Genomic DNA, 24,115 nt, shown 5'->3' with positions numbered 1-24,115 from the left:
ATGACACAGCATTCTTTTTTAGAACTTTAGTCGCCAAAGCGTGAGATATGTTCTATAGTATGCTGGGAACACCTTTCTTGTGTAAATGGTCTGAAAATTAAATCAAATTTTTGGTGGCAATTTCTAATAAAGGCTATATTCTATTGGAATTTTAAATCAGCTGCAGTATTAAAGAAATTAAAGGGCTTTCCTGTTTTATGTTGTATTTTTTTAAATCTAGCTTCCTTCCTACTCCTCTCTTTCCCATTAGGTGAACTGATGTTGCCGGAAGGGGGATATGTGTTTGGCTCAGAATTGGTTGCAATCTGAAGCTGGATCTCTGCCCCCCTATTTCTTCCCCACCTCCCTTCAAAGATTCATCTGGATACAGCAACATTTACCACACCTAACATTGTGACTGGAGATAGGCTTACATCAGAATACAGGAATCTGAATACTCCTGAGCTCTGGGAAAGCTGGAATCCAGATGTGAGCTTCGTGACATGATTCCATCTCTAATTTTGATATCCAAAGTTTTGGACCTACTATGCAGTGTGGATTTCTGATCACCTCCTTAGCTCTCTGCCATGTCTCCAGACTAAATGGAGCCTTTCAAGGTTGGAAGAAGGCCTCCCCCTAGGCCAGGTTCCTAAAAGCTAACTTAAATTCCAGGTTAAGTCTTCTAAAGTTGGAGCAGGCCTTTGCCAAAGTTCAACTCCCAAGCTTCACAAAGTCTTTCAGAGCTGGAGTCTCTGAGCAAGCATTTAACCAAGCTCCCAGCCAGAATCAATTAACCCTCTCAGTGAGAGACCATTCTGTGACAAGCCCCAGTGCTTCAAATACTCCTTCCACACTGCTCATCGCATAAACAGTGCTTTCCTTATGCACTGCTTTCCCCTTTCTTTCCATGCTGTTTTCTCCCTGTAGTTCCTGTTTGATCGTCTGCTCCTCCTTCCAATACCATGTTACTGTTCATAAAGATGCAGGAATGGTGCCTATCTCTTCCAGAAGCAATTCTTGTTGTTATCAAATGACACAGTGTAGATGATCCTTTGGTGAAGCCATTGAATTTTGTTTCCCCTCCCTCCCCCGCCCCAATAACCTGAATCCACTATGGGAACTGGAGACCTCAGACTTAAAACATTGGAGTCAAGTCTGTGCTTTGGTGCAAGAGTGCTGACTCTATTTTCGGACTTTCATGTGTTTCCTAAGTCTCTGAATGTTATTGACACTAAAGACAAGTGTCTAGATAAGTTTTTTCATGTCATCTAGTGGGATAGGGGAGTTTGAATGGCTTTTTCCACTGATTTTTGTGTACCTTTGGGTAGGATTACAGTAGTTAGTGAAAAGCAACAAAGAGTCCTGTGGCACCTTATAGACTAACAAATGTATTGGAGCCTAAGCTTTCTTGGGTAGGTAGTGACCTGCTTTTCAGAGGTTCTCAGCTCCTGTAGCTCCCTTTAAGCCAAAGGAAGCTACAAGGGCTCAGCACCTCTGCAAAGCAGGTCATTAGTAGTTAGTCCCCAATTTATTTTTACCTGGTACTTGAAGGTTTATAGAATTACAGAAAAATGTGTGTGGGATTTTGTGTTTCTTCCATTTTCCCTCAAAACAGTATTTTTCATTCTTTGGATGCTAGTCTTATTCCTCTTATACAAGAACTTCTGGTCAAAGCTTTAAGGTCTTGTTGCGTTCTTTGCAGCCCCCATCTCTTGGTGGATCAGAGAATGTATTTGTTTGACTTGTAAACATCAGCAATAGAAACTATCAAACAACTTGCGCAAAACCACCAGAATATTTTAAAGAGAGAATTTTCTGTTTTCCTTCCTTCCTGTGACTTTTATAACACCATGTTATTGGTTGTGATAGGGAGTAATTAAAGCAAAACGAACTTAAATATATGCTGGATAATTATGCTGGTCCAATAAATTGGTAAAATCAAGGAAAGCTCTTATATAAGCTACACAAGTTTGTGGCACATTCAGACATGTTTTTATTGAATATAAATAAGGAAGTGTTAGCAGAATTCGTTATTACATCCATGACAAAAATGATTGTGAGAACTGAACTGTCTCTTTGCTTTTTGGCAGGTGGAAATACAATAGCAGAACACTAACAAATTGAGAGGATGGAGGGAAGATGTGATGTGTACAACAAAGAAGATTACAGGTAAGCAGTGTTATTTTTCTGTAGGTGGTATAACTGAGCTTGGATATGTCATACCTCATTTAAAAAAAAAAAGCAGTTGGACAAAATCATTTAGGCTACATCAAGGAAAAGTGCAATAAATTTACATACAGGTTAAAAGTAGTGGTTATTTAAATTCATTCTTTCATATTTATCTGTTTGTTAGATTGTAAGTCTGTAATTAGGATTTGGCTGTTCATTGGGTAGGTCAAAAGTATTTTATTTTAAATACACCGCTACACCATTATAACGCAGTCGGGGGAGCCAAAAATCCCTACCACGTTGTAGCTGAAACCCTGTTATATCGGGGTAGGGGCGGCAGGGCTCTGGCGGTGATTTAAAGAGCTCTGGACTCCAGCCGCTGTGGGGAGCCCCAGGCCCTTTAAATTGCCGGTGGAGCCCCGCTGCCACAGCCCCGGGGTAGCAGTGCCAGGGCTCCAGCGGTGATTTGAAGGGCCCAGGGCTCCTTGCAGTAGCTGGAGCCCCAGGCCCTTTAAATCTCCGGCAAGCCCTGCTGCTGCAGCCCCGGGGTAGCAGTGGCGGGGCTCCAGCGGTGATTTAAAGGGCCCTTGGCTCCCCGCAGCAGCTGAAGCCCCGAGCCCTTTAAAGTGCTGGCAAGCCCCGCTGCCGCAGCCCCAGGGTAGCAGCGGCAGGGCTCTGGCGCTGATTTAAAGAGCTCCGGGCTCTGCCCGCTGTGGGGAGTCTGGCCCCATGTTATATCGGGTCGCATTATAGTGGGGTAGAGGTGTAATTCCTTTCAAAGAGTATTTGTTGTTCAGTGTCATAGATTTGTCCAGTGTTCACTAAGAGCTAAAATTGAGAGTGATGCATGCTTGGAAACCGTACTATTTACTGAATTTCCATTACTGTCCATAAAACCAGTTCCTTGTTTCAAAAGATTTTGCAATGTGTTAGCTGTTATCAGTGAATGATACAAGTGGGTTAGAATTTCATACCACTACTGTCTATGAAGAGTATTCTGAAGCCTGAGATCCCTTTCTAATGCTATTTTATTTAACTGTGTTTTGGTTCATAAAACAAGTGGGTGGCTTTGAGCAAGTATTTGGTAACCCAACCAACACATCTACACACAATATTGAAGGCATATGGTAAAAGGACACTGTCTAGAATGATGTGCAACATTTATCCCTGTCCCCAGTTTCCCATGTCTTAGTTTCAGCAGTAATTTCAGCCTATTTAAATACTGCAGCTTGTGAGCCGGGTGACCCAGTAAATTGAGGATGCTAGATTTGTTATAAGGTCTATGTTTGTCATACATTTCATAGGATCTTTAGCAATACTTTGTTCTGGAAAAAATGGATGATTTAAAAAGGCCTTCATAATTCCCACTTAAATCTTTTAAAATATCTGTGTTGGGAAATATTCAGAATAATTATTTAATTTGATGGTGGTCCACCAAAATTGCAGTTGAACCACATTCCTTCTAAATAATTAATGGTTTGTCAATTTAAGAAAGATCTCCAAAAAAATTCCCAAAATATTGTATTTAACTCTTGTAGAAAAATCTATGGAGCGTGACTTTATTTTAGAGTTTTATCAGTGTATAATTTGACCATGTTTGTTGAAGCGTAGGAGAATATGTGTCAAATATCAGAGGGGTAGCCATGTTAGTCTGGAACTGCAAAAGTGTCAAAGAGTTCTGTGGCACCTTATAGACTAACAAACATATTGGAGCATGAGCGTTTGTGGGTGAATACCCACTTCGTCGGATGCATGTAGATGACGAGGAGAATATGTGCATTCTCAGATGTGCTTAATGCTGGCCTAATTCTCCTTCCTTTGAAGTCAATAGTGAAAAATCCTAAGATTTATATATATTTTTTTGCTTGATGTGTTTTATATGTGTGTAGTCTATATATTTATAAAGCTTGGTACCTGTTTCGTTTTCTTTTGTTTTTTCTTTTTCTCTCCCCTTTCTGGCTTTCTGCAAACTTAACATTTAAAAGTAGTTTGAATTAAAAGTCAAACGAATACTAACATGGAAGGAAAGATGCTGAAGTTTAGAGGAATCAAGCAAGCATAAAGCCACGCCTAGTCTGATGCCAAGTACACGCATAACATACTCTCACACAATCCATTTGCACTAATTGACATGAATCGGTGCAATCCTGCAAGCTATATTTTTGCCTGCCTAAGTCTATTGAGAAATCATTTATCTAATTGGATTTCTTACACAGCTTGGGTCCCCTTATCTTAACCAGAGAGAGAGAGAGACGTTCTGAATGAAAGATTGTGATTTTTCTTGAAATAACACTAGATGGCATTTGTTGCAGTGTGGATTAAAACTCTGCTTTACAAGGCAGAATGCAGCACATATAGTAACATTTTAATAATGAGAAACTCTCTCTTTCTTAGTTTAATTCAGGGGTCGGCAACCTTTCAGAAGTGGTGTGCCACGTCTTCATTTATTCACTCTAATTTAAGGTTTTGCATGCCAGTAATACATTTTAACGTTTTTAGAAGGTCTCTTTCTATAAGTCTATATTATATAACTAAACTCTTGTATGTAAAGTAAACAAAGTTTTCAAAATGTTTAAGAAGCGTCATTTAAAATTCAATTAAAATGCTGATCTTACGCCGCCGGCCTGCTCAGTTCGCTGCCAGCCTGGGGTTCTGTTCACCTAGACCGGCAGCGGGCTGAGCAGGGCCTGCGGCCGGGACCCCAGACCTGGGGGGGGGGGTTGGGATTCAGGGCAGAGGGCTGGGATGGGGGCGGTTCAGGGATGAGGGCTGGGGTGTGTGGGGGTGTAGGGCAGAAGGCTGGGTGTGGGGCGGGTCAAGGGTCAGGGCAGAGGGCTGGGTGTGTGTGTGGGGGGGTGCAGGGCAGAAGGCTGGGCATGGGAGGGCTCAGGGCAGAGGGCTGGAGCGGTGGGGGGGCGGAGGGGGTTCAGGGCAGAGGGCTGGAGGGTGTGGGGGGTGCAAGGCAGAAGACTGTGTGTTGGGGTGGGGGTGGTCAGGGCAGAAGGCTGGGGGGCGTGGGGGATGTAGGACAGAAGGCTGGGTGTGGGGCAGATCAAGGGTCAGGGCAGAGGGCTGGGTGTGTGTGGGGGGGTGCAGGGCAGAAGGCTGGGCATGGGGGGGCTCAGGGCAGAGGGCGGGGGGTGGGGGGGTTCAGGGCAGAGGGCTGGAGGGTGTGGGGGTGCAAGGCAGAAGGCTGTGTGTGTTGGGGTGGGGGGGTCAGGGCAGAAGGCTGGGGGGTGTAGGGGGTGTAGGACAGAAGACTGAGTGTGTGTGTGGGGGGGTCAGGGCAGAGGGCTGGAGTGCTCGGCTCGTAGGGGTGCTTCCAGCCCCCTGACTGAGCGGCTCAGGGCAGGGGGCTGGAAGGGATATGCCTGTTCCACCTCTTTTCCCAAGGCTCCGTCCCTACCTCTCTCTGTCTCCTCTAGGGGACTGCCTGCACGCTGCCGCTCTTCCCCCCTCCCCCTCGCTAGGGCCATCAGCTGATTGGCGCAGGGAAGGAGAGAGGGTGGGGCAGGAAAGAACCACTCTGGGGGAAGAAGCGGGAGAAAGGGAAGCTTTGTTGCAGCAGAACCAAGCTTCTGCCTCCTGCCCCCACAGGGGAGAGGGGTGGGGGTGGGGGGGGTGGGGGTGGGGGGGCTGAGGGCCAGGACTGCGGCAGGCGGCTGCGTGCTGCTCAAAATCGGCTTGCGTGCCATGTTTGGCACACGTGCTGCAGGTTGACGACCCCTGGTTTAATTTGTTAATGGTTGAGGAAACAAGTGGTTTCTGGTAGTTGACTGATGTATATTCATAGAAAGAGACTTGATTGCTTGTTGTAGTGAAAGTGTTGTTTAAATTGCTTTTCAGTATCATATGTTTTAAAGTGACCTGTATTGTGCCCAACATTGTTCTAATTTCAAATATTACCTAAGATTGCTTTGAAAATGTTTTGAAGGCAGTAAAACCTCAAACTAATACAGCTATTAATACTTACAATTGAAATGAACAGATGCACACATTTGCAGACTTATGATCCAATAATTTCCCTGTGTACAAGAGACCCTACTATGCATTTTTGATAAACTTTAAAAATAGTTATCATGGTGCATTGGGAAAAGCACTTTAAAATATAAGAAGTGAACATGGGAATATAAGAGTTGCCATACTAGGTCAGACCAATGGTCCATCTTGTTTGGTATCCTGTCTCAGAGTGGATACCATTAGATCCAAGAAAAATGATAAAAAATTCATAATAACTTTTCCATAGGATAAGTTTCTTTCTAATGCCTGCCAGTGGCTGCCTTATGTCATGAAGCCTAAGGTAACTGAGGATGTCCTTATTATCCATATAAAAAGTACTAGTTTGTTTTTGAATACTACTAACTGAGCTCTTAGTATTACTATTTATTATTTGTTTGGTGGCAGTAGCTAAAGGGCCTAGTCAAAGATCAGGCCTCCTTGTGCTAAGCACTGTACTGAAAAGACAGTAGTGCCTTCCCCAAAGATCTTCCAGACTAAGCCTCAATGACATCATGTGACATGAGTTCTATAGATTGTGCTGTCTGTAAATAAGGTTTATTTATCAGTTTTAAATTTGTTGTCTTTCAGTTTCATTGAGTGTCTTCTTGTTCATGTCAGAGAAGGTAAATAGGAATTCCCAATATACCATCTGTATACCATTCAGGATTTTATTTCCCTCCGTCATGTCCCCTCTTTCCCCCCTCTTCTCTAAACTAAAGCAGTCCCAATCTTTTCAGTCTCTTCATATGAAAGCCTTTCCATGCCTCTAACTTTCACAGCTCTCTCTCTCTCTCAATCCTTCTATTCCTACATTGATTGATTGGATAGGTAGCCAGAACTGAACACAATACTCCAGGTGAGTGTGTACTGAAGTTATCAGTAGTATTTTCTGTCCCACTGCTAGCACATCCTCAAATTTTGCTAGCATTTTGACAGCTGCTGCATGCTGAGTACGTGTTTTCAGTGACCTTCACAATGACACCGAGATATTTCCTCAATGTTTACAGTTAGTTTAGCATTGAGAATGAGTAGTTCAGATTATTCCTTGCATTGTGCATTACTTGTATTCATCTGCCACTATGCAACTTCCGTACTGGCGGGCAGAAGAAAAAGATGAACTACTAAGCCCTCTCTCTAGTTTCTGTAGTCTGCCATTTGGAGACTTAAGTTTCAATGTCTTGAACCCTTTTCTTTAATACTGTCTCTCTCGGTAAGATAAATTATCAGATTTCAAACTGATACTATGTAGCAAATTGTTATGGGATGTTTGGGTCATGTTAGCAAAGTAGCAAAGAGTTGTTTGTGCTTTTTCTTTCCCTATAGTTTGAGCTACTGCAGTATTAATTTAATATTAAGTTTATGCTGTCAGTGACTGGAGCGGAAGCCTCTCGTGTGTCTAATATAAAATTCTTACCGGCACAGGGAAAATGGGCCAGCTTTTGGAGTCAGTCCTCCCCTCTTTATGCATTCATCATTGTGGTATGTGAGCATCTCGCGGGAAGGAGGGGATGAAGCAGAGTGACGACAGTATGACGGAAGGCAGTACTTGACAGGTGTTCTCCCTCTGTTCCAACAGAAACCACACAAACATGCATTGTCTCATAGTGCAAAGCACCATAGAGTCACATCACAATGAACAGTAAACACAACACATGGGTGTCATTAGAGGGTAGTCTTCTTCCACATTTCACTGTTTCACAAAGCCTTGAGACATGCGCCATACCACGTCCTGCCAAGTTAGCTACATTGTCGACTCTCACTCGACCTCTGTCCCTGGCATCAGTGCCTGCAAATCTTGCTTCTGAAATCTAGGAGACCACACATAAGGTAATAATTCTTTGGCCACCCACTTGTTTTTATCCTCCAGGAAGTTGGAGCTATGGAGTAGAGTTTACAAATACTTTGAGAAGTCATAACCAAGTTTACTATCTTATTTATTTGTTTAGAGCTAAATAAATATCTATTGGCAGCTTGCTGGGCACTTACAATACATAAACTGCACACAATAGTCAAACATATTAAAAGGCATTCTCAAAAAGACCACTTCAGGTCCAAAATCACACGCCTTTTATCTACCCCATAATACCAGCCAAACTCAGACCACCTCTTATTCCTGGAGAAAAAATTGGGTAACCTGGAAAGTCTTGCATTATGCCCTGAGGTTATGGTGGATCATGGTGGAAGTGAGTTGCAAAGCCTAGAACCACAGGATGAGAATGTACTACTGTTCAAATTAGGGATTTTTTTTAAAAGCTCTTGTGTGTTTCAGATCATCCCCAGTGCTGAGGCAACAACCAGAACCTTAAGTCTGACCTGGAAATAATTTGGTAGATAGTATAGATTATTGAGCACTAATGCAAAGCAGTCCCTTCAGAAAATACCACTTAGAAAGTGACCAGACATGATCTGTCCTAGCTATGAGTTTCTGAATGGCTGTAAGATCTAAGCTTTTCTATTTTAAAGTATATTTTAAGGTCACATTATCTGTGTAGAGGTGACAAAGACATGGATAAAGAACAGTGATAAGATCTGCCTTTGAAATAAAAAAAATCACAACATTCTTGTCCATTACTGCAAAAAAAGAAAAAGCATTTTTGGCAAATGCTGTTATCTGGTTCTCTGGAAGCAACTGGGTGTTCTTACCAGCCACTAAAACTGCAGTCTAATAGGGACTTTATCCATGCCTGAACCTCCTGGAACCCTGAATAAGTGAGCTCTTGAGGCAGATGAACAATTGCCCAGTATTACCCTGAGATCTTTCAGAGAAGGGAGGGACAAGGTTGAGTAAATCCATCTATCAGTGTGTCCTGGACAGGAGAGTTAAAGGCAGCTGATACATAAAAGAAACATGGATACTGCCAGAATAGGTTTATTCTATTTGTGTGTTAAAAATAGTATTTGTATTCTTTTGTTGTATATTAGCAAATAAGATATTGTCTGCCCTGTTTTTCTTAAATGCCATGCAAGTCAGACCTGATTAACTGAGAAGGGAAAGTGATTTTGTTTGTATTGTGTAAAACTCTTTTCTTTAACTAATTAAATTCAAATGCCTGGGAAATGATTAGCAGCAAATGTGCCTTCATTAAAACTTAAACACTCCACTCCTTTTAACTAAAGCCTGAGAGAACACCTCTGGGACCTCAGACTACTTCCTCAAAAATAGGAAAGACTAGACTTGACATTCCTGACGGTTCAAGGCAAAAAAACAAGCAGGGAAAAAAATATGTAAAAAGTAAAATAAATTTTAAAAACCCTTAAGGTTGCCTTTCTTATCTGTAAAGTGAGGGAGGGGCGGGGGGAACCTAAACAAACAGAAAGGTATAAACTCAGTTCCCCAATTTGATTTTCACTTTGTCCTCTTTGCCTTAATCAGGCTTGGAAGGGTTATATTTTTACTGGTAAATGTTGATAAACATTGATTTCCCTGTGCACATGGCATGAAAAAATATTTCCATCAGTGATAATCGAAATTTACAGATAGGCCAAGTAAGAAAAATGCTGCTTGAGAGTGTTCGATTTAAGGCTATTTATTTAGTATGTTTTGACATATGACGGGAATTTGTGTTTTAATGGTTCAGAGCTTTAACTTTTTGCATCTCAGTGTCTGACCCCCATAATTTCCCACAACTGTGAACATTGAAATTGATAAATATAGAAAAAATCTTAAAAATAAACAAATATTATCCATCAAAATTTATATAAAAAATCAAATTAAGGTATATTTATAATCAGCTCCAATAAATGGCCCAAGCACTCTTCCACTGGTTTTCAGCCGAACTTTCTCCTCCAGGATGTAGAGAAACTGGAAAGGATCTAGAGGCAAGTGATAAGGACGATCAAAGGGATGGAATGCAGCCATATGAGCAAAAGTTGAAGGACCTGGGTATATTTAGTTTAGAAAAGAGCAGATTAAGGGAGACATGATAGCAGTCTTCAAATACTTAAAATACTGTCATAAAAAAGATAGAAAAAACTCTTTTGCCACAGAGGGCAGGACAAGAGGCAGTGGGTTCAAATTACAGCATAGCATAGTAGGAAGATATATATACACAGAGAACATGAAAAAATAAGGACCCCCATTTTGCGTGTGTGTGTGTGTGTGTGTCTTCCTACTGTATTTTCCACTGCATGCAGCTGATGAAGAGGGTTTTAGCCCACGAAAGCTTATGCCCAAATAAATTTTAGTCTCCAAGGTGCCACAATTACTCCTCATTCTTTCAACTCTTTGTTGATCTTACCCCAGCTTGAGCTGGCAGATGGATATCCTGCCATGTTCCTTTGCACTATGCCATGATGCAGTTGCTGTCACCTCCTTATCATCCATTCACTTCTCTGATTCTGATTTTCCTTGTTGACAAGGAGCCACCACATGCAACAGCATATTTATTTGTACTCTGTATGTGTTCCTCCACCCAGGCCGACCCAGCCACTTCTTTTTCCTGTCCCTCCCCCCTCAAACTATTCTCTGGTGTTGGGTGGGGAGGAGAATTTGTTATTCTGTGAAGCAGTATTTCCTATGTTGTCTGCCTTATGAAAACCAGCAGCAAGTTTCTAGCAGTTTGACATGTGTGGCATCTAGTCTTATATAGTCTGGAAGGAAGTCAGAGAATTAAATTAGAGTTTTTGCTTTCTGAGTCAGATCACCAGCTTTAGACTCAGACATTTATGTGTTGAAGAATGAACATTTGTCTCTGTCCTGGTTCAGAGGTTTGAGATATAATACTTTAATCCAAAAACAGAAACCAAGGATAGTTTATTTTCCATGTACAATGCCATGCTGAATTTTAGCTTTGATCAAATTAATTTAGAAATTTCAATACAATTACTGGATTTAATAGTACTGTACTAAAGTTTGTAAACTGATTAATAAAAATACATATAAGTGATTGTTTTGCTGGTAAGAGTTGGAACACATTTAAAGTGAAATGTAAACTGCCACATGAAACTGGTAAACTTCAGAAGCAATTTAAAACTCTAGATTGTGTTAACTCATCTGAAAAAAAAATCCTAGGAAGAATGCATTTTTTAGCAGACAATGAAAATGTTTGGTTTTAAAAGCCCAGTAGGTTGACTCATTCTTTTAAAGCTTTAATGGTTAAACCAGCTTAGCAGTACCACACCCAGCATACCATGAAAGCTGCTTTCTATAGACACGTCCATCTCCATTCCTCTAAGCTCTGCAAATTGCAGTGAAATGGATCAGCTCTATCAGCTGAGCAGCTATATGCTTTAAGCTGTCTATAACGGGAATGAGTTCCACCCACCCACATAAGTCACAGGCTTTCTCCATCTGGACTGGATTTCCCAGTATGCTTTTTTTCTCCGCCTCTCTTAAGTGCTGCTGACGTCGTTTGTACACAGTACACGGAGAAAATACAGATGGAGAAGAAGCAATCTTTGAGCCCGGCGTGTGTTTGGTGAGAATGTGCTTTATTTAAATGCTTTCTCTGTACATGTGGAATTAAACTGGTGTGTGTTGTTTGTAGCTGCTTTTAAGGAGGATTTTGCTATGATTTCTTTTTAGTTTAAAAGTGAAGTACAGAGGAAACAGTTCGAAAACTATGTGAACTGTGAGCATTCAGTAGAGAGGAAGTGTAATGTGAACTTTGTAGTTTGGAGGGGAGAGAGCTTAGTATGTAAAAAGCATACTGAAACACTCAATTGGAATTCTGAAGTTTGATCTTATAGATACGTGTCCTTGCTGAATGGACAAACTCTACCTGAGTTTACACTTAAAATAAGAAAAAAGGGCAACTCCCAGACCATTAGCAAAAAAGCCAAAGGGAGAAAAATTGTCATGTGAATTAGATGGCAAAATGTCAGTAAGTCAGTAGATCTTAAATTCTGAATGATCCTGTTTTAATCATAAGATGTGTCCAAAGCATAGCAGAAGGCCTGAGACTGCACAATGGAGTAAGGGTAGAGAAGAAAATACTATTGCAATCTAAAATGTCAAGAGTACATGATTTTTTGAAAAAATGGCACAGTATTAGAACTGCATTAAGACCGTTTTTGGTCCAGTAATGGCCAGCTAGAATGTTAAGTGCCCTTCATATCATTACCTGAAGAGTAAATATCTCCAAAAGGGGAGGGAGTTTTTACATGCACTTTCAGTTTTATGTATTTTTTTTTAGTTTGTTACCAAGATTCCTTAGTGAATATTTGATTTCAGTTCAGGCTGAAGGTGGTGGTGAAAATACTGAGTGTTTGGTTATGGATTGTGGTTTTTAATTTTTAAATAATTTGGTAGGTATCTTTCTATAAGGTATTCTAGAGCAGGGGGGTCTCATATTTTCGTAGCCCGGATATCATGTTAAGAATCTTTTATGGACAGCTTCCTTTCCTTCTCACAGCTACATATGTGGACCTTCTCCCATCCAATTAATAGTTGCATAACATCCCTGTGGCAGTTGCTTATGTGGAAAAATAATAGGCAGGTCTCCATAGACCAGGGGTTCTCAAACTGGGGGTCGGGAACCCTTGGGTGTCATGAGGTTATTACATGGGGGGGGGGGTCACGAGCTGTCAGCCTCCACCCCAAACCCTGCTTTGCCTCAAGCATTTATAATGGTGCTAAATATATAAAACAGTATTTTTATTTATTGGGAGGTGGGGGGTTGCACTCAGAGGCTTGCTATGTGAAAGGGGTCACCAGTGCAAAAGTTTGAGAATTACTGTTATAGACCATTAGTGGTATTTGGACCCCAGCTGTGTCCTAGTGACACAGGTATTATAGAAAACCTCATTGGAGCCAGGGAAAACCTGTTGCTGAGCTGAACAAGTTTCAAGGATAGTAAAACCCTAGCTCTAGACTTTTTGTTTTGGTTTTTACGAATTTTCCAAATAATACATGATACTGTTTGTCCATTTTTTGACAAATACATTTTCCCCCAAACTCCTCCCCTTATTGAAATATTAATTAAAACATCTATATGGGATTTCTTATAGGTTTATATTTCTTGATGAAATTTAAATATAACTTAAAATACTGTAGGCAAGTTCATATATTTTGAGTGAAGAATAAAATGCAAGTTTTATAATGGTTACTCTTTTACCAGGAGGAGAACAAGTTGTATTTAAAGATAAACTACTGTAGGAGAATTTACAAAAAGTAAAACGCACACCAGTTTATTTCTTATAGGTGCTATATTTTAGTACTTGATTTGTGAAAAGAATGGAACCAAGTTGAATTAAGAAATTGTTTTTGAAGATATTTTTAAGTAAAACTTGGATGAATGGTCTAACTGGTTTGAGTGCTGTGCTCTTTCCTCAGGAGAGCAGACAGCCACTCTGCAAATGTTTATTGTAGAGTGACCTTGCTCTGGCTGGTTGCAGAAGGAGCAAGTAAAATCTCACCTGCATTTTCAGCCCCTCTTCTGGATCTCATTAAAATGAAGCTGCTGATTCTATCACTGTGGAGGAAGTGAGTTGTGTGACTATAGAGTTAGTAGGTGTCAGTAAGCAGGGCTTTAAAATAGAAACATATGTCTAATAATCAGAAGTAGGTCTCAGACACAAGTGCGGGTGAAGTGGAGACCCTAGGGTTGAGGTCAAACAGCAATATTCTAGTGAGAATGCAGCTTCCCCTCACACCTCCCTCCACCCCTAATCTGCTGGGAGGGAGGAGGGAATTCCTATCTGGTTGATCTTCTTGAATCCTCCTGTGAGGCTTGATCTTTAATATTAGCCTTAGGCTAGGTAGCTGATATATTTGTAGCTCTCACTTCTCAAGCTTCTGGAAGTGATAAGACTGTTTTTCTTCATTACACCTCACTCCCACCTTTTACCATTACTCCTACCACTGAATCTAACATTTTGCCTGTCATCAGAAGTGGGAAGGGAAGAGGCCTTCAGTCACCTGTTTCTCCCCAGCACCTGTTTCTCCCCAACATCTCTTTTCCTCCCCTATGGATAACTCTGGTGCTTGCTTCTGTTGCTTGCCCAGCTTTCCCAAGCCTCAGTGAGAAAGTGACAATGATAGTTGCCAGTTTCACTGCTGTTCACAAAGTTGTGAATAGCAACAGTCAGACTGTGACTACAGTCTTGTTAATGTGTCTGCTTGCTGCTGCCGCTTGGCAATTTTATGTTCAGTTCGCATCAGAAACATTACTTTTCCAATAGTTGTTAACAGCAGTCAGGAAGCCTTTTGCAGAGTAGCATTTTTACTCTAGAGTTTTCAGCAATGCCACATATGCATATATACTAATGTACATACACACAACATATACATACACTACTTTTATACAGAATTTCTGTAAAACCTCTTCCTGTAGTGGAAATGAATAATTTCAGTTAACATCTTTGAAGTTACTGGGCAGCTTTACTAGATTTGCCTTTTGGATGCTTTTATTTTGTGTCCCTTCTGTTGATTGAACCTTCTGTTGTTTTCTGTGCTGATAAATTCTTGGCACTGCTTTGGTTAATTTGAGAGTCACTAGTAAATGAACCTGTTCTTCTTCGAGTGATTGCTCCTATGCATTCCAGTTAGGTGTGCGCGCCGCGCGTGCACGGCTCTTTGGAAGATTTTTACCCTAGCAACACTCGGTGGGTCGGCTGGGCGCCCCCTGGAGTGGCGCCGCTATGGCGCAGGATATATACCCCTGCCGACCCATCCGCCCCTCGGTTCCTTCTTTCCGCCCGTGACGGCCATTGGAACAGTGGAGCGCGGCTTAGCTGACCTCCACTTCCCTAGCTACTCGTAGTTTCTCTCGTTTAGTATATAGTTCAGTTGTTTATAGTTGTAGTTAACTTTATTTGTTTGTAGTATAGTATTTATTTTCAGAGGTTCGGGGTTTATCCCCTTCCCCTCACCCAGGGCCGGGTCCGATGCCTGGTCCACAGGGTTTTACACTGCTCGGCCGGCCACAAGCCGATGCCGACAAGAGATCCTCTCCTAAGTGCCTCGAGTAATCTCAACTAACAGATAAGTGCCGCATTTGTGAGGCCTTTAATCCGAGAACAAAGGGGAGCGGGACTTTCGTCTCAAGCAGCTCCTGAGGGAGGCAGCTCTTGCTCCTCCGCTCTCGGCGCCGAGCGCTGGTTAGTCTTCAAGGAGCGCTCACTCGGCACCGGATCGCCGGTACCGCCAAGGCCTCCCGGCACTGGCCCTCGCTGGCTCCGACGTCCACTCGGCATGGTTCCCTCTCCTGGAGGATGAAGAGGCACAATATACTTGCTGCGTCCGAGCCGCCTGCTCCGCAGCCGAGCGCTATGCTCAGTCGGATCGCCCGGCACCGATGTCTGCCGCGGCACCGACTATATCCGCACCATTAACTCCGGCCAGGCAAGAGCCGTCGAGTCCGGTGCTGGAAAGCTCCCCGGTACGGACCGTGGTCGAGCTCGCTATGAAGCTGCGTCCGAGCCGCCTGCTCCGCAGCCGAGCGCTATGCTCAGTCGGATCGCCCGGCACCGATGTCTGCCGCGGCACCGACTATATCCGCACCATTAACTCCGGCCAGGCAAGAGCCGTCGAGTCCGGTGCTGGAAAGCTCCCCGGTACGGACCGTGGTCGAGCTCGCTATGAAGCTGCGTCCGAGCCGCCTGCTCCGCAGCCGAGCGCTATGCTCAGTCGGATCGCCCGGCACCGATGTCTGCCGCGGCACCGACAGTATCCATACCGTTAACTCTGGCCAGGCAAGAGCCGTCGAGTCCGGTGCTGGAAAGCTCCCTGGTACGAACTGTGGTCGAGCTCGCTTTTAAGCTGCGTCCGGGCCGCCTGCTCCACAGCCCGAGCGATCTACTACGTCATACTGCCTGGCACCGGTACCTGCTGCGGCACCGACAGTATCAGCACCGTAGACTCCGGACACGCAAGAGCCGTCGAGTCCAGCACCTGAACGCTCCCCGGTGCGAGCTGTGGTCGAGCTCACTATTCCCTCCACGCTGGAAACATTTCCACAGCGAGAGAGTTGATGGCAAGGGCAGAGCCTGCGCTGCTTTAACCCCCGACACCGCCGGTGCGGGTTATATTGTCTATCGGCGAGCCTGTCTTGCTCACGCCACCCTGCATCGGTACCGCGGAGCGGCACCGTTCCCGATCGCGGTCCCGCAGACGTTCTCGGTCCCGTCACCGATCGAGGTCCCGACGCCGCTCGCAGTCTCGGCACCGTTCTCTATTTCGGTACCTTTAGTACTCGCGGCACTGGTCAGCGTCCCGTTCGCTGGCCCGGTACACTCGGCACCGCCCCCGCTCCCGGCACCGCCCCAGGCACCGAGACTCCCGTAGCCACTCCTGAACATCTAGCCTCGCGCTCTCAGTCGACCGCCCGGCACAGCTCCGGTGGCAGGTCCTGTTCTCGGTACCGGTATGTTTCCCGGTACCGATCCCCGGTGCCGCGTCGAGCGACGTCAGTTAGAGAAGGAGACTCTACCAAAGGCTCTTCAGCTCCTTCAGGGCCATCCAGCCACGCATCAGTGTTGCCACTTGCGGACGCTTCATGTGCGCAGTACTCTGTTTTCCGATGTGCCCTCCAGAGTCTTCCAGGTCAGGAGACGTATCAGTGGTCCTTCTAGTCACCTTGGGCGTACTACCACGCCAGAGGCATACCGGTGCTCCCATCTCGCTCCGTTCTGTTGGAGCTCTGGGTGCCAGAGGCGACAATTAGCCGTCCCCTCCGACCGGTACGGTGCAAGCCCCAGTTCAGCCACCGGGCTCCCAGATCCCACCGGATCAGGAGGTTGTCCAGGAGTGCGAGCCCACACAGGACCTGCTTGTCCCTGGCCTTTCTTCTGCCTCCTCCCCAGATGAGGCGGGGGCAGGAACATACTCCTCGGGCCCTCCTCTGATCGGAACGCAAGTGCATGGTATCATCCAGGGGGTACGAGTACCTATAGGTACATCTACCCCCCCCCGCTCCCTTGTCGTCCAGTCCCTCAATGGGCTGGAACGCCATGGCCAGCAGGCACCAGCCCCTAAAGCCAAGGAGGCTAGGCGAATGGTCTTACTGGGCCGTAAGATGTACTCGGCGGGGGCCCTGCCACTTCGTGTAGCAAACTAGCAAGCCCTGCTTAGCCGCTACTATGGGTGGCGGTGGACAAATTTACAGGGTCGGTTCTTCAGAACTCCTCTCAAGAGTTCGATGCCCTCCTGGAACGAAGGAAGAAGCTGGCTGGAGCTTCCCTCCAGACCTCGTTGGATGCAGCTGACTCCACTGCCACGACCCTGGCCTCGGGTGTTGCCACGAGGCGCATTTCATGGCTCCAGTTATCGAGCCTTCCCTCGCAGCTGCTGTACACTATACAGGACTTCCCCTTCAATGGCAAATCCTGTTCTCTTAAAAAACAAACAAACAAAAAACGGGCCCTAGGCTGCAAAGCCTGAAGGGCAGCAGGGTCACTTTGCGCTCTCTCTCGGCATGCACGCGCCGGTGCTTTAGCGCCGACCTTTCTGTCCCCAGCCTCACCGCTCTTACCCTGCACCTAGACAAAGACAGGACTTTGCCAGCAGGCGTCACTTACGCGGTCGTAGGCGTCAATCAGGCCCCCAAAGGAGCCAAAATTAAGGTCCTTCTAACCACCAATGGGGCAAAAGCCTACCCATCCTCGTCCCTCTTAGGGACCCCTTTCACGAGTGATTCCGCTTGCAACAGGTGCGGACGCGCCCCTTCATCGGAGCTTTACAGCAGGTACCTAAGGACGAAACCTAATCCCCTGGGCGAAGGGAGGTCTCGGACCTATCCTAGACCTGCGGGACCTCAACAAGTTCACGATGCAGATAAGTTCCGCATGGTACCCATGGGGACCGTCATCCCATCCTTGGATCCCGGAGACTGTATGCAGCCCTCGATATGAAGGGCGCGTATTTTCACGTCGCCATTTCAGTTCCACACAGAAGGTACCCCCGGTTGGGGGCCTACCATCATTTCCAGTATACGGCCCTCCCGGTTGGCCTCTATACAGCCCAAGTGTATTCAAAGTGCATGGCGGTAGTCGCCGCCTCTCTTCGCCACCGTCGGATACATGTTCTCCATATCTAGACAATTGGCTCATTCGAGGGACCTCCCGGCCCGAGTTACCAGTCCTGTGGGCATCGACACGGACCTATTCCTGTGTCTAGGCCTGATGATCAATAGTAAAATCCACTCTGGTTCCCACACAGGGAATAGAATTCATTGGGGCCATCCTGGACTCCAGTCTCACCAGAGCCTGCTTACCTCAGCCTCGGTTTCATGCGATGGTAACAATTGTACAAGGTCTACGGACCTTCCCGGCAACTTTGGCTTGCACTTGCCTAGGTTTCCTGAGTCACATGGCTGTCTGCACGTTTGTTTCCAAACATGCCAGGCTTCGCCTCCATCCACTTCAATCGTGGCTCACCTTGGTGTACCACCCGGGCAGAGATAGCATACTCCTGGTCGTCTCGTTCCCCCTGAGCATCCTGGGCTCCCTCGACCGGGAGTCAGCGCCCTCCCTGGTGTATCTAGGCAGGCTGTTCCTTTAACCCCTCGGGGACCCTCATGACAGACACCCCATCTCTCGGCTGGGTGCTCACCTGGGTCAGTTTCGCACTCACGGCCTTCGGTCAGCTCAAGAGCTGGCTTTACACATCAATGTCTGAGAGCTGAGAGCAGTCTGCTTTGTTTACCAGGCGTTTCAGCTGGCGGATCGCCTTAGCAGATCCTTCCTGTCTCACAAGTGGTCGTTCCTCCGGACATTATCCATTCCGTTTTTCGGAAGTGGGTCTTTTCCCGCATAGCCCTCTTCGCTCCCGCGAGAGCGAAAAGAGAGAGAAGTTCTCCTCATTCCGAAGCCTCTCCCCGGGCTCAGTTTTGGAGGGGTTTTCTGATGCCGTGGATGAGCCATCGGCTGTACGATTTCCCACCGTTCCCGCTGGTTCACAGGGTCCTGTTAAAACTCCGCAGGGACGGAGCGCACCTGTTCATGATCGCTCCAGCGTAACCCAGGCAGCACTGGTACACCAGGTTGCTACCCCTGTCGGTAGCCAACCCTATTTTCCTACCTCTTTGCCCAGACCCCATAACGCGGGATCACGGCAAGCTTCACCACCCAGACTTGTAATCCCTGCACCTCACAGTATGGTTGCTGCGTGGCTAAACCGATCCGAATTACATTGTTCTGCCTCGGTTCTACAGGATTCTCCTGGGTGGTAGGAAATCTTCCACTCGGTTAATGTATCTGGCAGGGTGGAAGCGTTTCTCCTGCTGCTACTAAACACACGATGTTTCTCCCGCCGAGGTCCCGATTCATTCCGTCTTGGACTACCTCTGGTCTCTCAAACAGCAGCACCTGGCGCGGTCCTCATTAAGGGCACTCTTGGCAGCCATCTCTCCCTTCCACCCAGCGGAGAGTGGCCGCTCCGTATTCTTACACCTTGTGGTTTCTAGGTTCCTCAAGGGCTTGGAGCGTTATATCCCCCCCCCCCCCCCAGTTGGCCCCCACCAAAACCTGGGTCTTCGACCTGGTTCTAACCAGTTTTATGATTGCCCATTCGAGCCACTGACGACATGCTCGCTGACATACCTGTCCTGGGAGACAGTTTTTCCTTGTAGCCTTTATATCGGCCAGACGAGTCTCCGAGCTTCAGGCGCTCACGATGAACCCGCGGTATACTGTGTCTCTCACGAACAAGGGCAGTGGTGACCACGTCCGGCCTTCCTCCCTAAAGGTGGTGTCAGCCTCTCATATCATCCAGGATATCTTCCTTCCGGTCTTCTTTCCGAAGCCTCACTTATGGCAAGGAGAGCAACAATTGCCCTCCCTAGACGTCCGTAGGGCATCCGCAATCTATATCGAGCGGACAAAGCCCTTTCGTAACGCCCCCAAATCTTCATCGTGCCGGACGAGGGGCATGCCTGTCTCCTCCTAGAGGATTTCGTCTTTGATGACGTCGGGCATCCGCACCTCCTGTGTTTTGGCCCATGTTCCATAGAGCCACCTTACTTCACATTCCACCAGGGCTCAGGCTTCTCTGCTGCCTTCCTGGCTCACGTACCCTTTCAGGGGATGTGTCGTGCAACTACCTGGCCCTCGGTCCACACCTTTGCCTCATTGGCCCAAGAGTCCAGAAATGATGCAGCCTTTGGCTCAGCAGTTTTGCATTCTGCAACATCTAACTCCGACCCCACCGCCTACGTAAGGCTTGGGAATCACCTAACTGGAATGCATAGGAGCAATCACTCGAAGAAGAAGAAAAGACGGTTACTCACCGTTGTAACTGTTGTTCTTTGAGATGTGTTGCTCCTATCCATTCCAGACCCGCCCTTCTTCCCCACTGTCGGAGTAGCCGGCAAGAAGGAACTGAGGGGCGGATGGGTCAGCAGGGGTATATATCCTGCGCCATAGCGGCGCCACTCCAGGGGGCGCCCAGCTGACCCACCGAGTGTTGCTAGGGTAAAAATCTTCCGAAGAGCCGTGCACGCGCGGCGCGCACACCTAACTGGAATGGATAGGAGCAACACATCTCGAAGAACAACAGTTACAACGGTGAGTAACCGTCTTTTTCATAGACTTTAGATGATCATAATGGTCCCTTCTGACCTTAGTCTGACCTCCTGCGCAATGCAGGCCACAGAATCTCACCCATCCACTTCAATAACAAACCTCTAACCTACGTCTGAGTTATTCAAGTCCTCAAATTGTGGTCACATTCATCACTGCAGCACTTATAACTGAAGACATACAGTGATACTAATTCAGGTCTTCACGAGGACATTGTTCTTTGGTAATTCTTAAGAAACAATGGTTGAGGTGGTAGAGTTGTCTTTACACTGCAATGTCTGAGCTTGGCACTGCTCTTAGGATGTGTGTGTCTTTCTTTAGGTGCTGGTTGTACTCTTACTGTCTGTCTCGTCTGGAGTTATTCTATAGACAGTGCTCTTAATTATACATACACAACAAAACACAACACATACTACTTTTACGTGGAACTCTCATAACAAGAATAGAAATGTTTTGTAATCAAACCTTACATTCTTCAGAGATTGATGACCTCCTCCTTGCAAAGTAAATCTTCCCAATTATTATTGGCAAGTGGATTGATCCAAGCCGTGCTAATTAATCTGGCTAGTGGGCAACATTTTGTACCACTGTCTGTCAGATGGATTAGAAAGAGAACTATCAAACTGTTCCTTTTAAAATTTGAGTTCCCCCATGGAAATAGTAGGGGTTCCATGAAATTAGGAAGATCATGACAGAAATCAAGAGATTTTCCATGTGGTTTGGAAGACAAAAATGAATTTTTAGCAAAGGTTATAATTCATAGCTAAGGCAAACTTCACTCTCAAATGGCAGATACACATAAAAGCACAACAACATAGTTCTCTAGTTATACGATAATGCATGAGCTTTGGATAAGATCCTTACTTCAAAGAGTGTTCTATATCATGGAAATATTTTTCAGTTGGGATCTTACATTTATTATCAAGGCCATAATTCTTTCCTAAAGCTTCAAGAGGGAAACATTGGGTTAGGTTTGCACTACAAGTATGGGCTTATCTACACTTACAGTGCTGCAGTGGGGCAGTTGCCCCACTGCGGCTGTGCCATTGTAGTGCTTAGTGAAGATGCTATCTATGCTGACGGGAGAGCTTCCATGGACGTAGGTACTCCATCTCCCTGAGAGGTAGTAGCTATGTTAACAGCAGAAGCCCTCCCGCTGACATAGCTCTGTCTACGCCAGGAGTTAGGTCAGTATAACTACACCGCTCAGGGGGTATGGATTTTCCACACCCCAGGGTGGCTTAATTATACCAACATAATTTTGTAGTGTAGACCAGGATTTAGTTTTCAAAAGAAATATTGGAAAATGAAAGGGAAATCCATATAACAATTTTATAGGGTTTTCTGCTTTCCAAGGTACTCCCACTGAAGAAGAAAGCTTGAGGATGACTGTTCTGGTATTTATTTATAAACAAAAGCTCTGTGATGAGATTTTTACTTCTAAATCCTTTAGGAACTTTTGAAAATCTCCCCCTTGGGACACAATGCCTAGCTATTAGTTAGTGGTTGTGGATTTGCTTGCATAATTACCAGCTTGTTGTAGAATATTCCAGTTCTCAGCCCTGCCCCTACTCTTAATAGCTGCAAGTGAAGATGACACTGCACAGAGTCTAAGGCTATGTCTACACTTGCAGAATTTTTGTGCTGTACGTTTCACCCGTGATAGGGAACCAGTGAAAGTAAAGCGCTGGTTTGTGTTCTCACTTAATTCCTCAGGCGTCAGAGAGTGTTTACATTAGCATCACTTCCATCCCCAAGGAGAGCAGCGCTCTAAGGCAGCTATCCCACACTGCAGCTTTCTCCAGTTTGATGATAGGTCTTGTGGGGGCAGGGGGTGATCCTGGATCCCTGCACAGCCTCCTCTCCCCAAACACTGATAAGCTCCCGTAGCTCAGCATTGCTCCAAGCAGGCAGGGCTGACACCAAATTGCCCCAAATTTCCTGGTGCCCTACACAGCTGCGTGCTGCCCCAGCGGCCAGCCCAATCCCCCAGCTGGCTGAACTGGCCAGGAAAACTGCCCCTGCTCTGCCCCCGCCCCGCCTCTTCCACAAAGCCCTCACTCCACCCCTTTCCCAAAGCCCCACCCCACTCCACTCCTTCCCCATAGCTATTGGCCTGGGGGACTGCAGCAGAGGTCGGGTGCACGCACTGTACACTCACTGGGTGGCGGGCAGTGGAGAGACCCGGCCCCAGCCCACTCCACTCAGCCGGTGAGTGCTGGGAGGGCAGTTCCGCCCTCCCCCCTAAGTCCCAAAGCTGAGAACCAGGGGAGCAGAGCGGAGTGGGCTGGGGCCAGGTCACTCCACTTCCCACTGCTCCGCGAGTGTGGGGTCGGGCCTGCCCTGCAATCACTGGGCAGCAGGAAGTGGAGCAACTTGGCCCCAACCCGCTCCGCTGGCTTGTGTTGGGGGGCAGTTTCCCTCCCCCCCCACCTTGGGTGCCCCCTCTTGCCCCGTGGATGACTCGGGGGAGCCCCCACGGGGGCGGGGAAGGCTGTGTAGGGCACCATAGTGTCTAGCGTTGGCCCTGCAAGCAGGGGATCGTTTGCTCTGTGGAGCAGGCACTGTCATCTGGCCAAATAAGTGAGCACTTGCCAAGAAAACAGGAAGGGGAGTTTCAAAGTTCCTGGGGCTTTACAGGGGGAGGGGCAGATGTCTGGTTACCTGGCAACAGAGCAGCAGAGCTAGAGTGATCACCCAGGCACTGTGGGCTATCCCCCGGAGACTAAACAGTGTAAACAGGAAGACACTGTCTTCATTTGCACATCACTGCGAAAGCATCATCAGTAAGAGCTGTATGCCTCTCTTGGAGTTGGTTTTCTTTTTGCGGTGAAACAAGTTTCACTGCAAAAGGTCATTGGCAAGTGTAGACGCTTCCATGGTTTTTGCGCAAAAGGACTTTTTCCGCTTTAAATAGCAAGTGTAGACATGCCCTAAGGCTGCTCTTTATAAGAGTGTCAAGTGATATGTGTAAATACATTTTTAAACAGCTTTTTAAAAAACATAGCAGTATTTAATCAGCTTTAAAAAAAAGATTTTCTCTCACCATGTAAATAATTGCCTCAGCTTTTTTACCTTGAGAAATATTGAACCGGTGGTGTGAGATTTGTTTGTACAGCTAAGCTGCCAAGCTAGGAGTTGTCTAGGTGAGGAAACGTCCTAGTTTTAAAATGGCTGCTGTGGTTATTATAGGGACAGGGTGGGAGATGGGTCAATTTTAACTCTTAAAGGAAGCCGGTTGCTGTGGTAGGAATGGACATTGATTCTCATTCTGTGGCATGCTCTGCCAATTTACCATCCAGGATTTTCCAGCACTCTCTATATGTATCTTTGTACAATTTCCCATTTGCATTACTGGTATATTTGGATGTGCTCTTGGAACCAGGCCACCGAAGACATGCAGGAGATACAGCTTTGTTTGATTTACCAAGTCTTGTAGTGAATAGGAGGAAAAACCCCAGATCTAGCCAGAATACATATTATTTTGCAAGCCTACTGGGAACATGTTCAC

General features: G+C 46.0%; 1 protein-coding gene across 4 annotated transcripts in view; it reads left to right on the top strand.

Annotated features, from left to right (window-relative positions):
* Window positions 1–24,115, top strand: part of SGMS1 (sphingomyelin synthase 1) — a 197,990-nt gene that overhangs the window by 103,862 nt on the left and 70,013 nt on the right. For 3 of the 4 annotated variants that reach the window (XM_045024090.1, XM_045024089.1, XM_045024088.1), the window contains one exon: window positions 2,070–2,148. The gene's annotated coding sequence lies outside the window, so the exon portion shown is untranslated. Of the gene's footprint in view, window positions 1–2,069; window positions 2,149–11,483; window positions 11,565–24,115 lie in introns of all 4 variants that reach the window. The other variant, XM_045024087.1, reaches the window with a different exon arrangement.

This window comes from Mauremys mutica, chromosome 7 (genome assembly GCF_020497125.1).
Source record: "Mauremys mutica isolate MM-2020 ecotype Southern chromosome 7, ASM2049712v1, whole genome shotgun sequence".
In the NCBI taxonomy this organism is placed as follows: Eukaryota; Metazoa; Chordata; order Testudines; family Geoemydidae; genus Mauremys; species Mauremys mutica.
Note: the sequence above shows the minus strand (reverse complement) of the source record. Positions and strands in the feature narration are given on the sequence as shown.